Source organism: Martes martes (assembly GCF_963455335.1).
Source record: "Martes martes genome assembly, chromosome: 3".
Taxonomy (NCBI): Eukaryota; Metazoa; Chordata; class Mammalia; order Carnivora; family Mustelidae; genus Martes; species Martes martes.
In genome coordinates, this window is record NC_137890.1 from 102,053,304 (window position 1) to 102,078,082 (window position 24,779).

The 24,779-nt window shown below is 37.7% G+C and overlaps 1 protein-coding gene across 1 annotated transcript in view; it reads right to left on the reverse strand.

Moving 5' to 3' along the window:
* ZRANB3 (zinc finger RANBP2-type containing 3) overlaps positions 1 to 24,779 on the reverse strand; it is a 296,350-nt gene that overhangs the window by 143,284 nt on the left and 128,287 nt on the right. The gene's annotated exons all lie outside the window — the stretch shown is intronic.

A 24,779-nucleotide genomic window follows, 5' to 3' on the forward strand; every position in this document is an offset into this window, starting at 1 on the left:
CTAAACTTTTGGTTTTGATCAAGGTTCTTTTTTTTTTTTTTTTTTTTTTTGAGCAGGGAGGAGCAGAGGGAGAGGGAGAGAGAATCTTAAGCAGGCTTCATGCCCAGAGGGTAAGCCCAACATGGGGCTCAATATCACAACCCTGAGATCATGACCTGAGCCAAAATTAAGAGTCAGATGCTTAACCCACTGAGCCACCCAGGCACCCCTTGACCGAGGTTCTTAAAATCTAACATACTTACAAATAACTCACTAGTTCAAAATTCAGACTGTAAGGCACCAACTTCCCAAATTGTAATTTAAAGAAATGAGACACTTTTTTTTTTTGGTCTACACATTTTAAAAAATTTTTATATTTATTTATATTTCTTTTTAAAACTGGGCTTTTAAAATAATGACTCCTAAAGTGATTCTCAGTAGATGGCTCCCGGGATGTATTCTGAGAGTAACTACTCTAAAGAGTAACTTCAGGGGGTGCCTGGGTAGCTCAGTGGGTTGAACCTCTGCCTTCGGCTTGGGTTGTGATCCTGGGGTCCTGGGATCGAGCCCCACATCCGGCTCTCTGCTCAGCGGGGAGCCTGCTGCTCTGCCTACTTGTGATCTCTCTCTCTGTCAAATAAATAAATAAAATCTTAAAAAAAAAAAAAAAGAGTAAACTTCAGGGTAAAAAATCCTTAAGAGCATTTTGCTTAAATTTGGCCATTTTATTCTCAAAGATATAAGGAAAAAAAAAAGGTGAAACCAGAATTGACACTTAATAGGATTTTGTTTTTGAACATATTAATTCTACATAACCTTGTTCCATAAGTGATCTTAAATTACAATTCCAAGGCAGTACCATAAATAGTGCTTTCTATTGCTAAAAAGAAAACGATAGGCCCAAATGATGTCAGAGTAAGACCCCTAGTTAGTAAAAGGAGACTTAGTACCTCATCTAACAGCAGTTTCAACTTCCCCCCAAAATGCAGTCTTAACAGGTCAGTGAGAATTTTATGATGGACACCAATGAGTCTTCACATACACTCACCATTCGCCAAAAGATGAGGTAATCTACATAAGATCCTCTTCTCTTCCGCCTAAGGAAGAGACTTTGCTATTCTTTCCTTTTGCTTTAACTTTCTACCATCTGCCTTTCTTATAAAAACCTTTCATTTTGTACAACTCTTTGGAGCGCCCCTCTACTTCTAGATGGAATGCTGTCTGATTCATTAATTGTTTAATAAAGCCAGTTAGATCTTTAAATTTACTCAGTTGAATTTTGTCTTTCTAACACTACTTTGCTATTTAGTATATAGAGTAACTTAAAAATAGAATTCTGCTCCTATCTTCAAAATCTACTTAGATGAAATAATAATTTAACAGAAAAAGACATTTCAGAAATTTAATAAAAGCTCAAAAGGGGGATCTAATTTACATGTTGCTTTACTTGTTATTTCATATAGACAATTAAAGGGCTATATTAAAGAGGTTATGATCAAAACTTAACTATTTAAAAACTGGAAGAATAAATAACTTACATCACTAAAATATCTAGTTATGATGAACACAAAGAAATCAAACATAAAGGATTCATAAATGGAAGCAAAATGTGTGGGAAAATACAAAATTATCCATGTGTTATAATAACACTGTAAATATGTTGTTCAGAAATGGAAACAAAAGAGTCTCTCAAAGGCATATGAAAACAAGGACTAAGAAACAAAGGACAGGAGCTTGGGAAGATGGTGAAGGGAAGCAAAATGTGTGGAAAAATACAAAATTACCCATGTGTTATAGTAACACTGTAAATATGCTGTTCAGAAATGGAAACAAAAGAGTTTCTCAAAGGCATATGAAAACAAGTACTAAGAAACAAAAGACAGGAGTTTGGGAAGATGGTGGAGTAGGAGGACCCTAAGATCACTGTGTGCCATGTTTACAACTAGATATGATCCACTTCTGAGACAATAAACTGGAGAGCCATCTTAATACTGGCAAAGTACACAACTAAATATAGAGAAGAAGTTTTATCTAAAAGGTTAAGAAGGGCAGAAAGGTGGAGGGAGCCTGCCCACTGGAAGGAGGAAGCTGCAAGCGCAGAGAGGGCAGAAAAAAGGGCCCCGAGGGAGCGCACATATGGAAGACTAATCCCCATAACATTTGCCTTCAAAGGACAGACGGTTTGAATTCCATAAGTGTGGGGTTTTATTTATTTATTTATTTATTTAGTGACAGAGAGAGCCTGTGAGTGAGGGGGTGGGAAGTGCAGAGGGAGAGGAAGAGAGAGAATCCTAAGCAGGCTCCACAACCAGTATGGAGCCCGATGCCAGGATCAAATTTCACAACTCTGAGACCATGACCTGAGCCAAAATCAGGAGTTGTACACTTAAGCAACTCAGCCATGTAGGTGGCCCTGAATTCTAAGTTTGTAAAACCAATGTGACTTGGAGCCTGTAGTTTAAAAGTTAGCTGACAGCACTGGAGGAACTGGGAGGGCAAGTGATAGCCAGGTTGATACCCTTAAAGAGACAACAGCCTACACTGAGAGGTAACATAAAAACTGCAGTTCATACAATGCCAGGGGCCAAGGGGAGATAGATCTGTTCTTTCTGATTTCAGAGCATGTTGGGAACCTTCAAAAACAAAGGAGCTGGCAGGTGCCATTTTCCTCTCATGCCCCCCAGCATAAACACAGAGCCACTTGCGAAATGTGGGGCTCCATAGACACTTGATACTTAACCTGCTAGCAGTGCCCCACATCCGTGAGTTGTCCTGAGCATCTGCCCTCCCTATGTCTGCTAACCTCAGCCCGGGGCTCAAGACAAATTTGTTAAAGCTGCACATTTGCCCAACAAGTCACTAGGTGCACAGCAATTGCCTGGCTCCACATTCACTTCCCAGGCTGGGTGCTCCAGCCATCATAACACACAGTGCTGAGCCACTCCCAGCTTTGAACCTGGCCATTTTGGCCCCCAGCCCCCACCTTCCACAATGCTTTGGGGGATCCAAAGGTCTAGTGGCCCAATGAAAATTTTGCTAACATTGAAGCTCTGTTCTCAAGTTGCCTGGTGGGCACGTCCCCTAAGAGCTTGTCGACCTGGGTCTCACTAATACACAGTGACCAAAAGCAGCCCACAAGAGGAAGAGACCCAGTACAGATAACTACACTGAAAGGAAAAATGACTCAGACACAACAGCAGGGTATAAGTGACACACATAGGATACTGTGCTGAACTGCCAGATTATGTTGTACAGGGAACACTTCACTGAAGAGCAATCCAGGAGCTTTTCTTCATAAAGTCCCTACTCTCAAGAGCAGAAGATATACCAAACTTCCTTAACACACAGAAACAAACACAGGCAGACAAAATGAGGAGACAGAGAAATTCATCCCAAATAAAAGAAAAGGACAAGGCCACTGTCAGACATCTAAGCAAAACAGATATAAGTAACATGACTGATAGAGAATTTAAAGCGATGATAATAAGGATACCCACTGGACTTGAAAAAAGACTGGAAGAAATGAGTGAGACCCTTAATGCAGAGATAAGGAATAGCACAGCAGAGATGAAGGGCATAATAAACAAAATGAGAAACACGTGTGATGGAATGAACAGCAGGATGGAAGAAGCAGGGGAACAAATTAGTGATCTAGAGGACAGAATAATGGAAAGTAAGCAAGCTAAATAAAACTTAGAGAAAAGAATGAGGCAAAACAAAAACACACTTAGGGAAATCAATGACTCCATCAAATGTAGTAACATTCATATTACAGGAGTCCCAGAAGAAGAGGAGAGAGAAAAGGGGGCAAGAAATTTATTTGAAGAATTAATAGCTGAACATTTACCTAATCTGGGGAATGGAATACATATCCAGACCTAGGAAGCACACAGAACGCCCACCAAAATCAACCAAAGCAGACCCACACCAAAACATACTGAATTATATTGCTGAGATAACTGATAAAGAAAAACTGTTAAAAACAGCAAGACAACTTACAAGGGAAAACCCAGAAGGCAATCAGGAGATTTTTCAACAGAAATCTTGAAAGCCAGAAGGGAGTGGCATGATATATTCAAAGAGCTGAGTAAGAAAAATCTACAGGCAAGAGTATTCTATCCAGCAAAGCTATTATTCAAAATAGAAGACGTGATAAAAAGTTTCACAGACAAACAAAGACTAAAGGAGTTCATGATCATTAAACCAGTTCTTCAAGAAATACTACAGAGGACTCACTGGTATCTCCTGGAAAGGAAAGACCAAAAGTGAGAGTATATAGGTAGAAAACAAACAAAAAAAACCCAACAACAACAAAAAATATTTCTGTTTAAAAAAAAAGTCAACGACTCACACACAAACACAGAAGGATATAAAACAGAAATGAAACTAAAATGTGGAGAGGAGAGGAGAAAAGAATGGGTTGAAACTTAAACAGCTATCATCTTAATATAGACTTCTATATGCACAAGAAGTTACATACAAACTTATTGGTAACTGTATGTCAAAACCACTAAAAATATGCAAAGAATCAAGAGAAAGAAGTCAAATAAATCACTAGGGAAAGAGAGCAAAATATGAAAGAAGAGAAAATCTTCAGAAACAATCAGAAAATAAGTAATAGGGGCACCTGGGTGGCTCAGTGGGTTAAGCCTCTGCCTTCGGCTCAGGTTATGATCTCAGGGCCCTGGGATCGAGCCCCGCATCAGGCTCTCTGCTCAGCAGGGAGCCTGCTTCCCCCTCTCTCTCTGCCTCTCTGCCTACTTGTGGTCTCTGTCTGTCAAATAAATAAATAAAATCTTAAAAAAAAAAAAGAAAATAAGTAATAAAACTGGCAATAAATACAAAGCTATCAATAATTACTTTGATTGCAAATGGACTAAACCATCCAATCAAAAGAAACAGGGAGAGAGAATTGATGGAAAAAAAAAAAAAAAGACCCATTCATATGCTGCCCACAAGAGACTCATTTTAGACCAAAGACACCTACAGATTGAAAGTGAGGGGAAGGACAAACCTGTATGTTTCTTTCTTTCTTTTTTTTTTTTTTTTAAAGATTTTTATTTATTTATTTGAGAGAGAGAGAGAGAGATCACAAGTAGGTAGAGAGGCAGGCAGAGAGAGGGGGGGAAGCAGGCTCCCTGCCAAGCAGAGAGCTCGATGCAGGGCTCGATCCCAGGACCTTGGGATCATGACATGAGCCAAAGGCAGAGGCTTAACCCACTGAGCCACCCAAGTGCCGCGAAACCTGTATGTTTCAAATGGGTGTCAAAAGAAAGCCAGATTAGCGTTCTTTACAGGGACAAAGGATTTTAAAACAAAGATTATACCAAGAGACAAAGAAAATATATAATAATAAAGAGGACCACCCAAATATATACATACAAGCAAAAATTCTCAACAAAACATCAGCAAACTGAGGGACACTTGGGTGGCTCAGTGGGATAAGCCACTGCCTTCGGCTCAGGTCATGATTCCAGGGTCCTGGGATCGAGCCCCGCATCTGGCTCTCTGCTCAGCAGGGAGCCAGCTTTCCCCCTCTCTCTGCCTGCCTCTCTGCCTGCTTGTGATTTCTCTCTCTGTTAAATAAATAAATAAAATCTTAAAAAAAAAACACAAAAAACATTAGCAAACCGAATTCAACAATACATTAAAACACACACACACACACACACACACACACACCACTCACTACGATCAAGTGGGATTTATTCCCAGGATGCAACGCCGTTCAATATTTGCAAAACAATCAGTGTGATACATCATATCAGTAAGAGAAAGGATAAGAACCATATGATCCTTTAATGGATGCAGAAAAACCATTTGAGACAGTACAACATCCATTCATGATAAAAAAAAAAAACAACAACAAAACCTCCATGAAGAAAGGGTAGACAGAACACAGAAATATGAAAAACCCAGAGCTAACGTCATCCTCAATGGGGAAAAATTGAGAGCTTTTCCCATATGGTCAAGAAAAAGACAAGGATGTCCACTCTTACCACTTTTATTCAACATGGTATTGGAAGTCCTAGCCACAGCAATTAGACAACAAAAAGAAATCAAAGCCACTGAAATCAGTAAAGAAGAAGTAAAACTGTCACTATTTGCAGATGACATGATACTATATAGAAAAAACCCAAAGACTCCACCAAAAAACTGGTAGAACTGATAAACGAATTCAGTTAACTCACAGGATACAAAATCAACGCACAGATATCTGTCACTTTTTTTCCCAATATTTTTGTTAAGATATCTCTAACTCAATGTGGAGCTCAAACCCAGAATGCCAAGATCAAAAGTTCCATCCTCTTCTGAGCCAGCCAGTGTCCCATCGGTTGCATTTCTATACAACACTGATGAGGCAGCAGAAAGAGCAATTAAGGAAACAATTCCATTTACGATTGCACCCCAAATAAAAAGATACCTAGAAATAAACGTGACCAAAGATTTTAAAGATCTGTACTCTGAAAACTATAAAAACACTGATGAAAGATACTGAGGAGGACAAAGAGAAATGTTAAGACATTCCATGCTCATGGACTGGAAGAACAAAGATTTTTAAAATCTCTATACTATGCAAAGCCATCTATATATTTAATGCAAAGCCTATCAAAATACCAAGAGCAAAAAAGAAAAGAAAGAAAAAAAAGAAAGAAAGAAAATATCAACAGCATTTGTCACAGAACTAGAACAAACAATCCTAAAATTTTATGAAAATACAGAAGATCCTTAAGAGTAAAAGCATTCTTCAAAAAGACTTCTGCTGCAGGCATCATAATTCCGGATTTCAAATTACATTACAAAGCTGGAGTAATCAAGAGTATGGTACTGGCACAAAAATAGACACATAGATCAATGGAACAGAATAGAAAACCCAGAAATAAACCCATTATCCTATGGTCAATTAATCTTCAACAAAGAAGGAAAGAATATCCAATGGGAAAAAGAAAATCACTTTGACAAATGGTGTTGGTAAATCCAAACAGTAACAAGCAAAAGAATGAAAGTAAACCCCTTTCTTACACCATACACAAATATAAACTCAAAATGGATTAAGGACCTAATTGTGAGACCTGAAACCACAAAAACCCTAGAAAAGAACACAGGCAGTAACTTCTTTGATATCATTCATAGCAATTTCTTTGTAGACCTGTCTCCTGAAGTAAGGAAAACAAAAGCAAAAATAAACTACTGTGGCTACATCAAAATAAAAAGCTTTTGCACAGCGAAGGAAAACAATCAGCAAACTAAAATGCATCCTATGGAATGGGAGAAGATATTTACAAATGACATATCAGATAACAGGTTAGTATCTAAAGTATATAAAGAACTTATAGAATTCAACACCTAAAAACCAAATAATCCAATTAAAAATTGGGCAGAAGACATGAACAGACATTTTTCCAAAGACAAATAGATAGCCAACAGACACATGAAAAGATGCGGGGGGTGCTTGGATTGCTTAGTCGGTTAACCGTCTGACTCTTGATTTCGGCAAAGGGCATGATCTCAAGGTCATGAGATGAAGCCCCACACTGGGCTCCATGGTGGGTATGGAGTCTGATAAAGATTCCCTCTCTCCCTTTCTCTCTACTCCCTCACCTCCCTCTCTAAAAAATAAAACACAATAAAAAAATTAAAATGGATGCTCGATATCACTCATCATCAGGGAAATGCAAATCAAGCTGCAATGAGATGCTACCTCGCACTTGTCAGAAGGGCTAAAATAAAAAAGAGAAAAAACAAGTGTTGCCTAGGATGTGGAGAAAAAGGTACCCTCTTACACTGCTGTTGAGAACGAAAACTGGTATAGTCACTGTATAAAACAGTATGGAGGTTCCTCAAAAAGTTTAAAATGGAACTACCCCATGATCTAGCAATTGTAGTTTGGGTATTCATCCAAAAAATATAAGAACACGTATTCAAAGGGACACATGCACCTCTGTGTTTATTGCAGCTTTATTTACAGCAGCCAAATTATGTAAGCAGCCCAAGGGTCCATAGATAGATGAATGGATAGAAGATGGGTGTGTGCGTGTACACACACACACACACACACACACATGGGAATATCATTCAGCCATAAAAAAATGAAATCCTGGGGTGCCTCGGTGGACAGTAAATATCTGTACTTCTCAAGCCTTATTATTGTCACTGATAATCATAGTTAAAATCAATGTAAGATTTTATAAAAGGTAAGATGAATAAATCCCTTGCTTAAGCACAGTAAATGACTACAGTGGGATGCTCTGTATCCTTTTTTATACAGCAACACTGTAATTACTTTTAAGACAACATGAGAATTAAGAGTAAAGGATCTCATTTTGAAATTTAGACTAGAATATTAAAATAATATTTTCTTCAGTTATATAGTGACACATAAACATTGTGGTAGAAGTAAATAAATAAGTCTACACTTTATTTGAGACATGAAGAAAATTCTTCCAAAATAAGGAATCAAATGTATATGAATGAAAAGCAAACCAATCAGAGCTTCAGAGATAACATTTTTACAAGGTTATTACAATGCTCTCAGTTTAAAAAGTACTTGCATTAATCTGTCAGTTCATGTGTTGACATATAGCAATCACTTAAGAACCCTGAGAAAGTACTTGAAATCTCAATCCAGTAATTTTTGAAGACATTAATTAAGTAATGTCAGAGATTCAGTACTCAGATTCTGAACTGAGACCCTTTCAAGATGAGTCTTACATATATAACAAAGAAGTAAAAAAGAAGCCCTCTTAAGAAAAGTTTTTTTAAGAGAAAAGTAAGAACTCACTTAAATGGTCATATAAAATGAAAAGGAAACATGCAAAAAGAAACAAAATGCTAATCACATCTTCTACCAGTTGCCAAAATGCCACTATTGACTAAAAATGGATCCTTAATGACTTGGGTAGATAAGCTTTCATCAGTTAAAAAGTAAAAGACGGCCAACAAAGACTCAGATTGGGCTAGAATATTATAGCTGGGATGGAAACAAGAATGTGAATCAAATAAGGCTCCAAAATGAATTTGTCATTTTAGAAAAAGACATGGAATCTTACCAAAAATTAAAATTGCTGTTTAAATTTGCTTAAGCTGTAAAGAAAAATCCTGGGATACTAAGGAATAAGAAAGAGAAAACCATCAATATTTTATTACTTAAAAGTAAATTTTTGTATGTTTAGAGAATATTTAGAGAGAGGGGTGTGTGTGTGTGTGTGTGTGTGTGTGTGTGTGTGTGTGTGTGTATGTCCCAAAGAAACCACCCCCTATCAAGATAGATATCCCTGGGTTCAAACTATGTAATTTTCTTCCTTATGGAAGAATATGTATAGCCTGCTTCCATATTAGATAAAGTTACAGATAATTTCTCCTATAATGAAATGTCACATGAACCCCAGGGAAAAGGTGAAATATATTCAGTTCCTGACATGTTTATTGGGTAGGGATGCCACTTGCTTTCCCAATATTGGTAAATATCTTATTGGATATCTTATATGTTCTCTTTTTCTTGGTCTTCTACTAGAACAAATGATGGCTCCAAATTTCTTAAATCAATCTATGTATAAAAAAGGCACAAAAGTATATAGCCGTCAATTACTAGTTACAAAATTCAATTTTAATCCATGAAAAGAAATGAGATATGTCAAAATTATGATAATGGCATCATATGCTAGTCACAGTCCTCATTTATTAAATATTATCCATGTCAAAAAAAATTGACTGCTTTTGTAGAACCAGTTGAGTAGAGAAAATATAATATATTGGAACTATAGAAAACTTAATGAAAATGTTATCTAAAATAACTTCCTAAAATATAAATTCAAATTGGGTTTAGAATCAAAATAAATGTCACTTGCAAAATATTAATGACTGTAACAATAAGCACAAATAAAAAGTCCATTTATGTGAGGATGACGCATATGTTAAGATCTAACCAGAGCTGATTTTAAATTACTGAAGTACTAGTGATATTAAAGTTAAAGAAAAGAGGAGGAGAGTCTAGATGGCGGAGAAGTAGCAGACTGAGATAACATCAGGTTGCAGGAGTTAAGCTAGATAGTTATCAAACCATTCCAAACACCTACAAACCCAACAGGAGATAGAAGAGATGAAGAGCAGCAATTCTAGGAACAGAAAATTGACCACTTTCTGAAAGGGAGGATGTGCAGAGAAGTGAATCCAAAGCATGGGAACATAGAACATGGGGCAGGGGCTGGCTCCTGACAAGCAGTGGAGCAACGGAGCACAAAATCTGAACTTTTAGAAGTCTGCTCAACTGAGGGACATCACTACAGAGGATAAGCAGGGGTGGAGCTCTCGCAGGGACAGTGTGGTCTCAGGTCCCGCGGGGTCAGAGAAGGATCGGGGGTGTCTAAGTAAGTGTGGCAGACCTCGCAGGTATCAGAGCAGGGAAGCTGACTACAGAAACGGAGGAGAGGAGTAAGCTCTGAGCTTGGGGTTACTTTAAACGGTGATCTGTGGCACAGTTGGGCCATGGCTCTTTGAGCAGGGACCCCACAAGTGACAGATTTGGGGAGACCCACCTTTCTCTGCCAGAAGAGCAGTGCAGCAGGAATCTGCTGGGTTTGGAGACTCCAAACAGGACTATGTGACAGAGAAATGCTTGGTCACAAGCCAGGTGAGCTTGGAGGGTGGCCAGAGATCAGGGAGATGGGAGTGATTGATTGATTTCCTCCAAGGGTGCACTGAGGAGTGGGGCCCCGAGCTCTCGGCTCCTCCGGGCAAGAGATTGGGAAGCCGCCATTTTCATCCGCTTCTCCAGAGCTCTACAGAAAGCATTCAGGGAACAAACGCTCCCGAGAGCAAATCCGAGCAGATTATTCAGCCTGGCCCCTGGCAAGGGCAGCGCAATTCCGCCTCAGGCAAAGACATTTGAGAATCATTACCACAGGCCCCTCCCCCAGAAGATCAGCAAGAACATCCAGCCAAGATCAAGTTCACTGATCAAGGAGAACAGCAGAATTCCAGAGGAGGGGAAGGCAAAGCATGGAATTTATGGCTTTCTCCCCATGATTCTATAGTCTTCTAAAATATAAATTCAAATTATAAGTTAATTTAATTAATTAAATTAAGTTAAATTTTTTTATTTTACTTTTTTCTTATTCTAATTTTTTAACTTTTCCACTTTCCTCTTTTAACATTTTTAACTAGTTCATCTTAACAATACATTTCTAAAAAAAAAAACTTTTTAAACCTTCATTACTATACTCATATTATACTCTTCATTGTATATAACTTTATTTTTTGTATACATATATGGTTTTTTCTTCTAAAAAATTCTGGGATACAATTTCTTCTAATAGATCAAAATATACCCTAAATCAAGACCACGGTTTTGTTCTAGTCTCCAGCCTGAGCAAATTGTCTCCACGTTCATATTCTTTTTCGAAACAACTTATCTTATCAATTCCTTTTTTAGAACTTTTTTAAAGTTTCATCTTTACAGTCATATTCCATCCCTTCATCGTGTTTATCCTTATTTTTGTATCAATTCCTTTTTTAGAACTTCTTTAAAGTTTCATCTTTACAGTCATATTCCATCCCTTCATCATGTTTATCCTTATTTTTGTATATATATAAGTTTTTCTTTCTTTAAAATTTTGGTAGGTAGTTTCTTCTAAGAGACCAAAATATACACAAAATCAAGTGGGTGGCTCTGTTCTATTCAACAGTCTACTATATATATATATATATATATGTGTGTGTGTGTGTGTGTGTGTGTGCGCACGTGCGTGCGCGCGTGTGTATTTTATATTTATACAATTTATATATTTATATATCTATTTTTATATATTTATGTATTTTTATATATTTATATATATATTTTTAAATATATATAAACATATATTTTTAAATATATATAAACATATATATTTAAAAATATATATTTAACTATATATATATTTTTTATATTTTTAAAACAATTTTTAAAATTTCTTTTTGCCCCCTTTCTTCTCCCTCCAATTTGCAGTCTCTTCTGATTTCATTAGTGTACATTTTTCTGGGGTCTTGCCACCCTTTTAGTATTTTATTCTCTGTTCATATATTCATATCTAGATAAAATTACAAAGCGGAAAAACTCACCACAAAAAAAAGAACAAGAAGTACTGATGGCTAGTCACCTAATCAATATGGACATTGGTAATATGTCAGATCGAGAATTCAGAATGACGATTCTCAGGGCTCAAAAAGGCATGGAAGATATTAGAGAAACCCTGTCTGGAGAAATGAAAGCCCTTTCTGGAGGAAAAAAAAAAGAACCGAAATCTAACCAAGCTGAAATCAAGAAAGCTATTAATGAGGTGCAATCAAGAATGGAGGCTCTAACTGCTAGGATAAATGAGGCTGAAGAAAGAATTAGTGATAGAGAAGATCAAATCATGGGGAATAAAGAAGCTGAGCAAAAGAGAGACAATGACTGGACCATGAGGGGAGAATTCGAGAGATAAGTGACACCATAAGACGAAACAATATTAGAATAATTGGGATTCCAAAAGAAGAAGAAAGAGAGAGGGGGGCAGAAGGTACATTGGAGAGAACTATAGTAGAGAATTTCCCTAATATGGCAAAGGGAACAAGCATCAAAATCCAGGAGGCACAGAGAACCCCCCTCAAAATCAATAAAAATAGGTCCACACCCCGTCATCTAATAGTAAACGTATAAGTCTTAGTGACAAAGAGAAAATCCTGAAAGCAGCTTGGAACAAGAAGTTTGTAACGTACAATGGTAAAAATATTAGATTGGCAGCAAACTTATCCACAGAGACCTGGCAGGCGAGAAAGAACTGGCATGATATATTCAGAACACTAAACGAGAAAAACATGCAGCCAAAATACTATATCCACCTAGGCTATCACTGAAAATAGGAGAGACAAAAACCTTCCCGGACAAACAAAAATTAAAAGAATTTGTAAACACCAAACCAGCCCTAAGAAAACATTGAAAGGGGTCCTCTAAGCAAAGAGAGAGCCTAAAAGTAGTAGACCAGAAAGGAACAGAGACAATATACGGTAACAGTTGCCTTACAGGCAATACAATGGCAATAAATTCTTATCTCTCAATAGTTACCCTGAATGTAAATGGGCTAAATGCCCCAATCAAAAGACATGGGGTATCATAATGGATTAAAAAAACAAAACCCATCAATATGATCTCGACAAGAAACTCATTTTAGACCTAAAGTCACCTCCAGCTTTAAAGTGAGGGGGTGGAAAACAATTTACCATGCTAATGGACATCAAAAGAAAGCTGGGATGGCAATCCTTATATCAGATCAATTAGATTTTAAGCCAAAGACTATAATAAGAGAATAAGAAGGACACTAGATCATACTCAAAGGGTCTGTCTGATAAGATCGAACAATTTTAAATATCTATGCCCCTAACCTAGGAGCAGCCAATTATATAAACCAATTAATAACAAAATCAAAGAGACACATCAACAATAATACAATAATAGTAAGGAACTTTAACACCCCTCTCACTGAAATGGACAGATCATCCAAGCAAAAGATCAACAAGGGAAAAAAGGCCTTAAGTGACACACTGGACCAGATGAACATCACAGATATATTCTGAACATTCCATCCCAAAGCAACAGAATATACATTCTTCTCTAGTGCATATGGAACATTCTCCAGAATAGATCACATCCTGGGTCACAAATCAGGTCTCAACCGGTACCAAAAGATGGGGATCATTCCCTGCATATTTTCAGACCACAATGCTCTGAAGCTAGAACTCAATCACGAAAGGAAAGTTGGAAAGAACTCAAATGCATGGAGGCTAAAGAGCATCCTACTAAAGAATGAATGGGCCAACCAGGAAATTAAAGAAGAATTGAAAAAATTCATGGAAACAAATGATAATGAAAACACAACTGTTCAAAATCTGTGGGACACAGCAAAGGCAGTCCTGAGAGGAAAGTATATAGCGATACAAGCCTTTCTCTAGAAAAAAGAAAGGTCTCAAGGACATAACCTATGAATACACCTATAGGAGCTGGAGAAAGAACAGCAAAGAAATCCTAAACCCAGCAGAAGAAGAGAAATAGTAAAGATCGGAGCAGAAATCAATGAAATAGAAACCAAAAGAACTGAAGAACAAATCAATGAAACCAGGAGCTGGTTGTTTTGAAAGAATTAATAAGATTGATAAACCCCTGGCCAGACTTATCAAAAAGAAAAGAGAAAGGACCCAAATAAATAAAATCATGAATGAAAGAAGAGAGATCACAACCTGCAGCAAAGAAATACAAACAAGTATAAGAACATATTATGAGCAACTATACGCCAGCAAATTTGACAATATGGAAGAAATGGATGCATTCCTAGAGATGTATAAACTACCAAAACTGAACCAGGAAAACACAGAAAACCTGAACAGACCCATATCCAGTAAGGAGATTGAAGCAGTCATCAAAAATCTCCCAACAAACAAGAGCCCAGGGCCAGACGGCTTCCCAGGGGAATTCTACCAAACATTTAAGAAGAATTAATACCTATTCTCCTGAAACTGCATCAAAAAACAGAGATGGGAGGAAAACTTCCAAACTCATTTTATGAGGCCAGCATTACCTTGATTCCTAAAACCAAAGACCCCACCAAAAAGGACAATTACAGACCAATATCCTTGATGAACACAGATGCGAAAATTCTCACCAAAATAACTAGCCAATAGATCCAACAGTACATTAAAAGGATTATTCACCACAACCATGTGGGAATTATTCCAGGGCTGCAAGGTTGGTTCAACATCTGCAAACCAATCAATGTGATATAATACATTAATAAAAGAGGGGCTCCTGGGTGGCTCAGTCGGTTAAGCCACTGCCTTCGGCTCAGGTCATGATCCCAGGGTCCTGGGATGGAGTCCCAAATCAGGCTCCTTGCTCGGCAGGGAGTCTGCTTCTCGTTCCGCCTCTGCCTGCCACTCTGTCTGCTTGTGTGCTCTCTCTCTCTCTCTGACAAATAAATAAATAAATAAATAAATAAATAAAATCTTTAAAAAATAAAAAGAAAGAACAAGAACCATATGATACTCTCAATATATGCTGAAAATGCATTTGACAAAGTACAGCATCCTTTCTTGATAAAAACTCTGCAAAGTGTAGGGATAGATGGTACATTCCTCAATATCATCAAGGCCATCTATGAAAAACCCACAGGGAATATCATTCTCAATGGAGGAAAAACTGAGAGCTTTTCCTCTAAGGTCAGGAACACGGCAGAGATGTCCATTACCACCACTGCTATTCAACACAGTGCTAGAAGTCCTAGCCTCAGAAATCAGACAGCAAAAAGAAATTAAAAAGGCATCCAAATCGGCAAAGAAGAGGTCAAACTATCACTTTTTGCCGATGATATAATACTTTATGTGGAAGACCCAAAAAATTCCACTCCAAATCTGCTAGAACTTGTACAGGAATTTAGTAAAGTAGCAGGATACATAATCAATGATCAATGCACAGAAATCAGTTGCATTCTATACACCAATAGCAAGACAGAAGAAAGAGAAATTAAGGAGTCAATCCCATTTACAATTGCACCCAAAACCATAAGATACCTAGGAATAAACCTAACCAAAGAGGCAAAGAATCTGTACTCAGAAAACTATAAAGTACTCATGAATGAAATTGAGGAAGACACAAAGAAATGGAAAAATGTTCCATGCTCATGGATTGGAAGAATAAATATTGTGAAAATGTCTATGCTACCTAAAGCAATCTACATGTTTAATGCAATCCCTATCAAAATGCCATCAATTTTTTTCAAAGCAGTGGAACAAATAATCCTAAAATTTATATGGAATTTATGTGAAAAGACCTTGAATAGCCAGAGGAATGTTGAAAAAGAAAGCCAAAGTTGGTGGCATCACAATTTGAGACTTCAAGCTCTATTCAAAGCTGTCACCATCAAGACAGTATAGTACTGGCACAAAAACAGACACACAGATCAATGGAAGACTAATATAGAGCCCAAAAATAGACCCTCAACTCTATGGTCAACTAATCTTTGAGAAAGCAGGAAAGAATGTCCAATGGAAAAAAGACAGTCTCTTCAACAAATGGTGTTGGGAAAATTGGACATCCACATGCAGAAGAATGAAACTGAGACCATTTCCTTACACCACACACAAAAATAGACTCAAAATGGTGAAGGACCTCAATCTGAGACAGGAATCCATCAAAATCCTTTAGGAGAACACCAGCAGCAACCTCTTCATCCTCAGCCACAGCAACTTCTTCCTAGAAACATCACCAAAGTCAAGGGAAGCAAGGGCAAAAATGACCTATTGGGACTTCATCAAAATAAAAAGCTTTTGCATAGAAAAGGAAACAGTTAACAAAACCAAAAGACAACTGACAGAATGGGAGAAGATATTTGCAAACGACATATCAGATAAAGGGCTAGTACCCAAAATCTATAAAGAACTTATCAAACTCAACGGCCAAAGAACAAATAATCCAATCCAGAAATGGGCAGAAGGAGCACCTCGGTGGCTCAGTGGGTTAAGCCTCTGCCTTCAGCTCAGGTCATGATCCCAGGGTTCTGGGATCGAGCCTGCATCGGGCTCTCTGATCGGCAGGGAGCCTACTTCCCTCTCTGTCTCTGCCTGCCTCTCTGCCTACTTGTGATCTCTGTCAAGTAAATAAATAAAATCTTAAAAACAACAACAACAACAACAACAAAGAAATGGGCAGAAGACATGAACAGACATTTCTGCAAAAAAGACATCCAAACGGCCAACAGACACATGAAAAATACTCCACATCACTCGGCATCAGGGAAGTACAAATCAAAACTACAGTGAGATACCACCTCACACCAGTCAGAATGGCTAAATATAACAAGTCAGGAAACGACAGATGTTGGCAAGGGTGTGGAGAAAGCAGAACTCTCCTACGCTGTTGCTGGGAATTTAAGCTGGTGCAGCCACTGCGGAAAACAGCATGGAGGTTCCTCAAAAAGTTGAAAAGAGAGCTACCCTACAACCGAGCAATCACACTACTGGGTATTTACCCTGAAGATACAAATGTAGTGATCTGAAGGGGCATGTGCACCTGAATGTTTATAGCAGCAATGCCCACAATAGCCACACTATGTAAAGAAGCTAGACATCCATCGACAGATGAATGGATCAAGAAGATGTGGTATACATATATATACAACGGAACACTATGCAGTCATCAAAAGAAATGAAATTTTGCCATTTGCAACAACCTGGATCGAACTAGAGGTTATTATGCTGAGCGACGTAAGTAAATCAGAGAAATCCAATTATCATATGATCTCTCTGATATTAAGAATTGATATTAAGAATTGATATGAAGAATCTGATATGAAGAAATTCTTCATATCAGAGAGATCATATGATAATCTCTCTGGAAGGGAGGGGGGTTTGGGGGGTAGGGAAGGAAAAAATGAAACAAAGATGGGATCGGGAGGGAAACAAATCATCAGAGACTCTTAATCTCAGGAAACAAACTGAGGGTTGCTGGGGGTGGTGGGGGGAGGGATAGGGTGGCTGGGTTATGGACATTGGGGAGGGTATGTGCTATGGTGAGTGCTATGAACTGTTTAAGACTGTTGATTCAGAGACCTATACCTCTGAAGCAAATAATACATTATATGTTAATAAAAATTTTTTTAAAAATCAAGTGAAAAAAAAAGAAGTAGTACTAAGAGGCACCTGGGTGGCTCAATCTGTTAAGCCTCTGCCTTCAGTTCATGTTATGATCCTGGAGTCCTGGGATGAGCCCAGGACTGATTGCTCAGCAGGGAGTCTGTTTCTCCTTCTGCCCCTCCCTCGGCTTGTGTTTCCCCTCTCTCTCTTCCTCTCTCGTTTACTTGCTTTCAAACAAATAAAATCTTTAAAAAAAAAAAAAAAGTAGTACTAAATTTACTTTACATTGTATTTTTAAAACTGTTGGCATGTGGTGAAAAAGTCCATTCTGCTTCTGCAAATGGACTTTTTACGCCTCATTATCAGGCTTTAGCCATCCTGATGTCTTTGTAACATGGCAGTAATCTGCTCCCGAATCAGAGAAATTAAAGTGGGTGAACAATGGCTGTAAATTAAATAAACAGGGCTCTAGGAAAACCAAGACAGCCACATGGCTCCTTGGCAAGCCCCACTTACTGGTTTTTATGTTCCTTCACCTACCATAGTACATTTAAGGTGACTCAAATTATAAAGAGATACTGGTGGGGAATCTTCTGTAATAATGCAACAAAAGTCTACCAACAATATCTGATTTGTCAGATCAGATACCTGGAAAAACTATTTTTGTTTCTAGAGGCCTCAGATTCCTCCTCTGGACTCTCTGAACACATGTAGTGTGACTTCATTCATCCGCCACTTAGTATGGGTTATCAATTATGTTCTTATTAGTGTATACATATTTTCTAGATGGGTTGAAGCCTTTTCCTGTGGCTAGGCTGATGCCCTCATATTGGCAAAGAAACTATATGAAAATGTACTTCCCACTTGGGGGTATAACTTTGTAAACTCTCCAGTGACTGAGGCACCTATTTCACTGGGCAAAACATATGAGCCTTAATGAAAACCTTATACACTTCTTGGAATCTATGAGTATATAACTGTCTGCTGATCCCTTGTCTAATGCTAGTAAGACAACCTACTATTAGTCTCTAATGTCTTATACTTAAGCCTGTCAATAACATTTTTTAAAAAACCTTTCTGGATTCCAGTTGAAAGGAATGTGTTGGCTACAGTCTAGAGATCAGTGACTGGGTATTCTAGAAAGAGGAAGAGGAAGACAGCACGCAAGTCCTATTGGAAGGGAATTTACCAAGTGCTTCTGACCACTAACAATGTTGTAAAATGAAAGGTACTGATCCTTGGATACACATCACACACCTACCTGATACCTGGTCCTTTATAGATGCTGGACACCTCCAAAACAAATTGATGAGGAAGAGAAGCAGCTGACATCAAGGAAGACTGCTTCTGCCCAAGAGGACAGATTAAGGCTTCATACTTTAACTAAACATGGTACCCTTTCTCCTTCTTTCCTTTCCTTTATTCTGACTCTGGCCTAGAAAGATAACAACCTTAACTATATCTCCCAGGCCACTGCTAGGGGGGCAACAATTAGAATTTAGAGCATACTTTTATTTCAGGCTAGGAAAAAAGCAAACTGAAATCTTATTGGTTGACTCCCCTGGATTTTCATCATGAGTCGGAAAGGACCTACCAGTGATTCGAGGATTCACTCCTTTTGGCAGGTCCCCACTGCCCTGGTTAAGGATAAATGTAAAGGAGGTTATGATCAGGAACTTGTCCTTAATTCTTGAAATTACTGCAGAATCTGATGTTAAAGCAATAGGTGCCAACAAAGACTCTTAGACCCTTTGGCTAAAAGAGTTCTGGATAATATAGCTCTTGATTATATTTTACCTGAGCGAGGAGGTGTGTGCTGTGGTCAACACCATGTGCTATACTTGGATTAACACTTTCGTGGAGGTTGAAACTCACTTACATAAAATCACCAAGCAAGTCATTTGGCTTAAAGAATGACTCCTTCAGGAGGGTCTTATTTCACTTGTTTGATTTTGATTGGTTTGGGTCTTGGGAACCAGGGCTTCAAAGTACACTCAGAACAGTAGGAATTAACCTGTTTATAGTAATCATAATAATGTCCCTGGTGTGTTATATTCTCTCAAAAGTTTTAAACGCATATTTGTAGCCACGAACCACCAAACAAATGATCTCCCTAAGACTGAAATGGCAAAAGAACTACGAGAACGGCCAACTTACAAATTGTGAATGTGTGAGTATCACAGAGGTCAAGTGAAAACATCATGAACTGTGAACACCACACAAAGGAAAAGCAACTGTGAGAACTTCAGAGGAGTAGCTGAAAGTGGAAATAATGCCTTAAATTCTGGTCACATCTCAGCTAAGCTCAAGGTATGATCAAAGGGGCTAAGTGTTCAAAAGAAAACCAGAGGCCCCAAAATGGCATCACTTAGCATAAGGTCCCAAGTCAATAAACCAAGACTTAATACCTAACCTAACTGCAGTTTCAAACCCCTTTAAAGGTCACTTTTAACCAGTCAACATGGGAGTTTCCTGGTCAGCACTAGGAAATTTATTGGTAGACCCCTTCTGATCCTCTTAGGAGGGAGACCTTGCCTAAAATAATGAATTCTTTATTAATAATTTCTTTCCATTCTTTTCCTGCCTTTGAACACCTTTTGCTTAGCACTTTAGAGCTCTCCTCTACTTCTAGATGGTATGCTGTCTCATTCATCAATCAATTAATAAAGCCAATTAGATCTTTAAATTTTACTCAGTTGAATTTTTATTAACATTTGAAACTTAAGACATGGAAGAAAAAGGACTTGGAGTAGCAAAAATAAAGAATTACAAGCAGACACATAACAAAATAGCCTGAGATTTAAGTAAAGGGCCTAACTTTTCTCATTGATAACCTTGAGTAAATAAAAAAAGTTTAAATTAACCTTAGTATACAATGTTTAAAGACACAGAGACATAGAAATCATATGGAAAAAAAATCTTCCTTTCAAAATCATTAGATTTTTAAAAAACTGGATGCTTGGCTGTCCTAAAAACTTTGACTCTCAAGAAACATTTCATTTCCAACAGGCTTAGATGCATAATATTTCACAACATGAAAATATCATCAAAAATATATTTTAGTTTACCATTCTAAATTAGCTTTAGAGGTTGAGAGAAGAATGAGATTAGAACTTGGAAAAAATAACAAATATTGAATCATTCTCCTATAACTTTTTGGATCACTTATGAGTAAAATTAGGTAAAGGTTAAGAAAGATACATAATTCATATCAGTGTAATGTACAAAAACAGGACACTAAAAATCTATAAAAACACTTCTTAAACTTTTTAAAAGCAACATAAGCCATTTCAAATAAAACATCACAGAGAAACTCAACATTTGTAAAAGAACCTAGATGTCCATCAATAGATGAATGGATAAAGAAGATGTGTTGGGGGGGGGGTGTATAATGGAACACTATGCAGCCATCAAAATTGAAATCTTGCCATTTGCAATGACGTGGATGGAACTAGAGCATATTACACTAAGTGAAATAAGTCAATCACAGAAAGACAATTATCATATGATCTCTCTAATATGAGGCATTTGAGAGGCAGGGCAGGGGGTTGTGGGGATAGGGAGGGAAAAAACGAAACAAGATGGAACCAGGGAGGGAGACAAACCATAAGAGACTTAATCTCAGGAAACAAATAGGGTTGTTGGGGGGTGGTGAGGGAGGGATAGGGTGGCTGGGTTATGGACATTGGGGAGAGCATGTGCTAAGATGTGTGCTGTGAATTGTGTAAGACTGATGATTCACAGACCTGTCCCCCTGAAGCAAATAATACACTGTATGTTAATTTAAAAAAAGAGAAAGAGAAAAGAAAAAAACAACAACTGGTGATGGGGCACCTGGGTGGCTCAGTGGATTAAGCCTCTGCCTTCAGCTCAGGTCATGATCTCAGGGTCCTGGGATCAAACCCCGCATTGGGCTCTCTGCTCAGCAGGGAGCCTGCTTCCCCCTTTGTCTCTGCCTGCTGCTCTGCCTGCTTGTGATCTCTGTCTGTCAAATAAAGAAACAAAATCTTAAAAAAAAAAAAAAAAACCAGAACTGGTGAGGTAGGAATGTTTGTAACATCCACTTTATAATGTACTTGGAAGTGTTAATGTATAATAAAGTTGCCTTAAGGTTCGGTAATAGAAGCAGAGCCTTTCAAATGCATTTGTGGACTGTAAACATTAAATTCCAGAAAGATGTTTTGTATCTGATTGTATCTGGGTAGGGTTTAATTTCCCAGTGCAGACACCTCTGCTTTTCAGTTTGGATTTTTTCCAATATTATTGAGAGAACATTGTAATAACCCAGCTGTATGAAATACCAGGAGCCCTCAACAAAATTACATCAGCTTCCAAAGAAATCAGGGTAAACTTCTTTAAAATTGAAAAATGCAATCAATTGAATTTGTACTTAGCTAGTACTCTAGGTAAAAAAAAAAAAAAAAAAAACACAAAAAAACAAAAAAACATTCACACTAAAAGATAACTTAAAGGAAAGCAAAAAGAGTGTACCTAAATTTTTTAATAAAGTGTATTAAAAGATCCCCTAATTCCATCTTTTCTCCTTTACCCCTGTGCCTAGAATAAGTGAAGGTGGATAATAGGCTATGGACCTGATTTAAAGTACTGGTGCCTGGCAGACAAGATACCCCTCTTGTCCAAATAAAGAGTTGTTACTTGATGCGTTCCAATGGTTTCAAGTCAATGACAACAGAAACATTAATAAGAGAAAAGAAGTTCTCTCTCTCTCTCATTCATTCATTCATTCATCCATTCATTCATAAAGCATTAACAGGAAATGTATTCCCCAGATACCATTAGATAGATATGGCTTGAGTCCTAGGAGTTCCCGTCTGTGGGAGAGAAGCAGATGAGTACAGAATATAATTTAAACTATAGTAGAAATGCAAGCTCAGAGGAACTAAGAGGCAACAAGGATGGTGATACAGAATAAGAGGTATCGGAAGACTGTTTTGAATGGTGATTTTGTTGATGGAGTTGGGAAAGAATGGGATACAGAAGGAAAGGCATTCATCAGAAAAAGAACAATGTAATACAGATATCACAGCATAAAAAGATAAAAGACCAAAAGGAAAATCAGTGAGAAAACATTGGTAAGTTAGACTTAAAATTACAAACTTCTGCTCTATGAAAAACATCTTTTAGAATATAAAAAGACAAGCCACAAACTGGGAGAAAATACATGCAAAACATGTAACTGATAAAGGACTTGGAACTAAAAGAGACAAGGAACTCTTAAATCTTAATAACAAAAAAAGAAACAATCCAGCTTTAAAAAATGAGGAAAAGAACTGAACAGAGACCACACCAAAAATATACAGAGATGGCATATAAATACACAAATGGATGCTCAACATCATGTCATTAGAGAACTGTAAATTAACATAAAAAGGAGACACTACTGCACAGAGTAGAATGGCTAAAATTTAAAAAAAATTAATTTGACAATACCAACTATTAGTAATGTTGCTGAGCAAGAGCATTCACTTATTGGTAGTAGAAATACAAAATGGTACAGCCACTTTAGAAGGCAGTTTGACAGCCTCTGACAAAAGTGAATGCAGTCTTGTCATATATTATGGGTTTAATTGTGTCCCCCCAAAAAGATATACTTAAGTCTTAACATTCCAGTACTTCAGTATGTAAACTTATTTGGATATAGGGTCATTGCACATGCAGTTATTTAAGATGATATGTCATATTGGAGCAGGGTGAGCCCTTAATTCAATCTGACTGGTATCCTTATAAAAGAAGAAGAGAGATGGGGCACCTGGGTGGCTCAGTGGGTTAAAGCCTCTGCCTTCGGCTCAGGTCATGATCCCAGGGTCCTGGGATCGAGCCCCGCATCGGGCTCTCTGCTCAGCGGGGAGCCTGCTTCCCCCTTTCTCTCTGTCTGCCTCTCTGCCTACTTGTGATCTCTGTCAAATAAATAAATTAAAAAAAAAAAAAAAGAAGAGGAGACATAAACAAACAGAACAGCGTATGAAGATGGGGGTGGCAATGAAGTGATTCATTTATAAACCCTGAAACACCAAGGATTGCTGGCCATCACCTGAAGCTAGAAGAGAGGCATCACACGTATTCTACCTCAGAGCCCTTAGAAGGAACCAAACCTCCTGACACATTTGAGTTCAGATTTCTAGCCTCCAGAATTGTGAGAGGATTAAATTTCTGTTCCTTTAAGCCACAGAGCTTGTGAAACTTCCTTAAGGCAGTTCTAGGAGCCTAAGCAAACTATACAATCCAGCAACTGCAGTTCTAGATAATTACCCAACTGATTTAAAAACTTACCCAAACAAAAACTTACATGTGAACAGTAACAGTAGCCTTAATAATTGTCAAAGACTGGAAGCAACTATGTTATCACTTTATCTTAGTGACTGGAAAAACAAACTGTGCACATCCATAAAATGGATTATTCAGTCATAAAAAGGAAAAGTTTCCAAGCCACAAAAGGACAGAGATGAATCTCTCTTTTTTTTTTAAAGATTTTATTTATTTATCAGATAGAGATCACAAGTAGGCAGACTGGCAGGCAGAGAGATGGGGAGAAACAGGCTCCCTGCTGAGCAGAGAGCCCAATGTGGGGCTCGATCCTAGGACCCTGGGATCATGACCTGAGCTGAAGGCAGAGGCTTTAATCCACTAAGCCATCCAGGTGCCCCAGGACACAGATCAATCTTAAAAGCATACGACTAACTGAAGAAACCCAGTCTGAAAAATCAGTGAACTGTGTCCTTCCAATTACATGACATTCTAAAAAAGGCAAAATAATAGTCATTAAACACATGAGTGGTTATCTGGGGGTATTGGCTTGGGAAGAATTAAATATGTGAAGCAAAGAGAATTGTTTAAGGCAGTAGAATTATTCTGTATGATACTGTAATGGTGAATACAAGACATCAAACATTTGTGAAAAGCCATAGAAGTTAACATTACAGAGAGTAAACTTTAATGTCCACAAATAATTTTTTTAAAAAGTTAAATAGTCAGGGGATCCCATGATGGAATGCAGAATGTGATAAAAGAATTTAAATGTATCATTAAATATGAAACACTCTCACTGAAGGAAGTAGAGGAATAAGATGCTGAGCTAAGTAATTTTAGAATTGAGTGGAATCTGTAAGAAAAATGGCAAAAGGAACTGTACGTAAGCACTATAT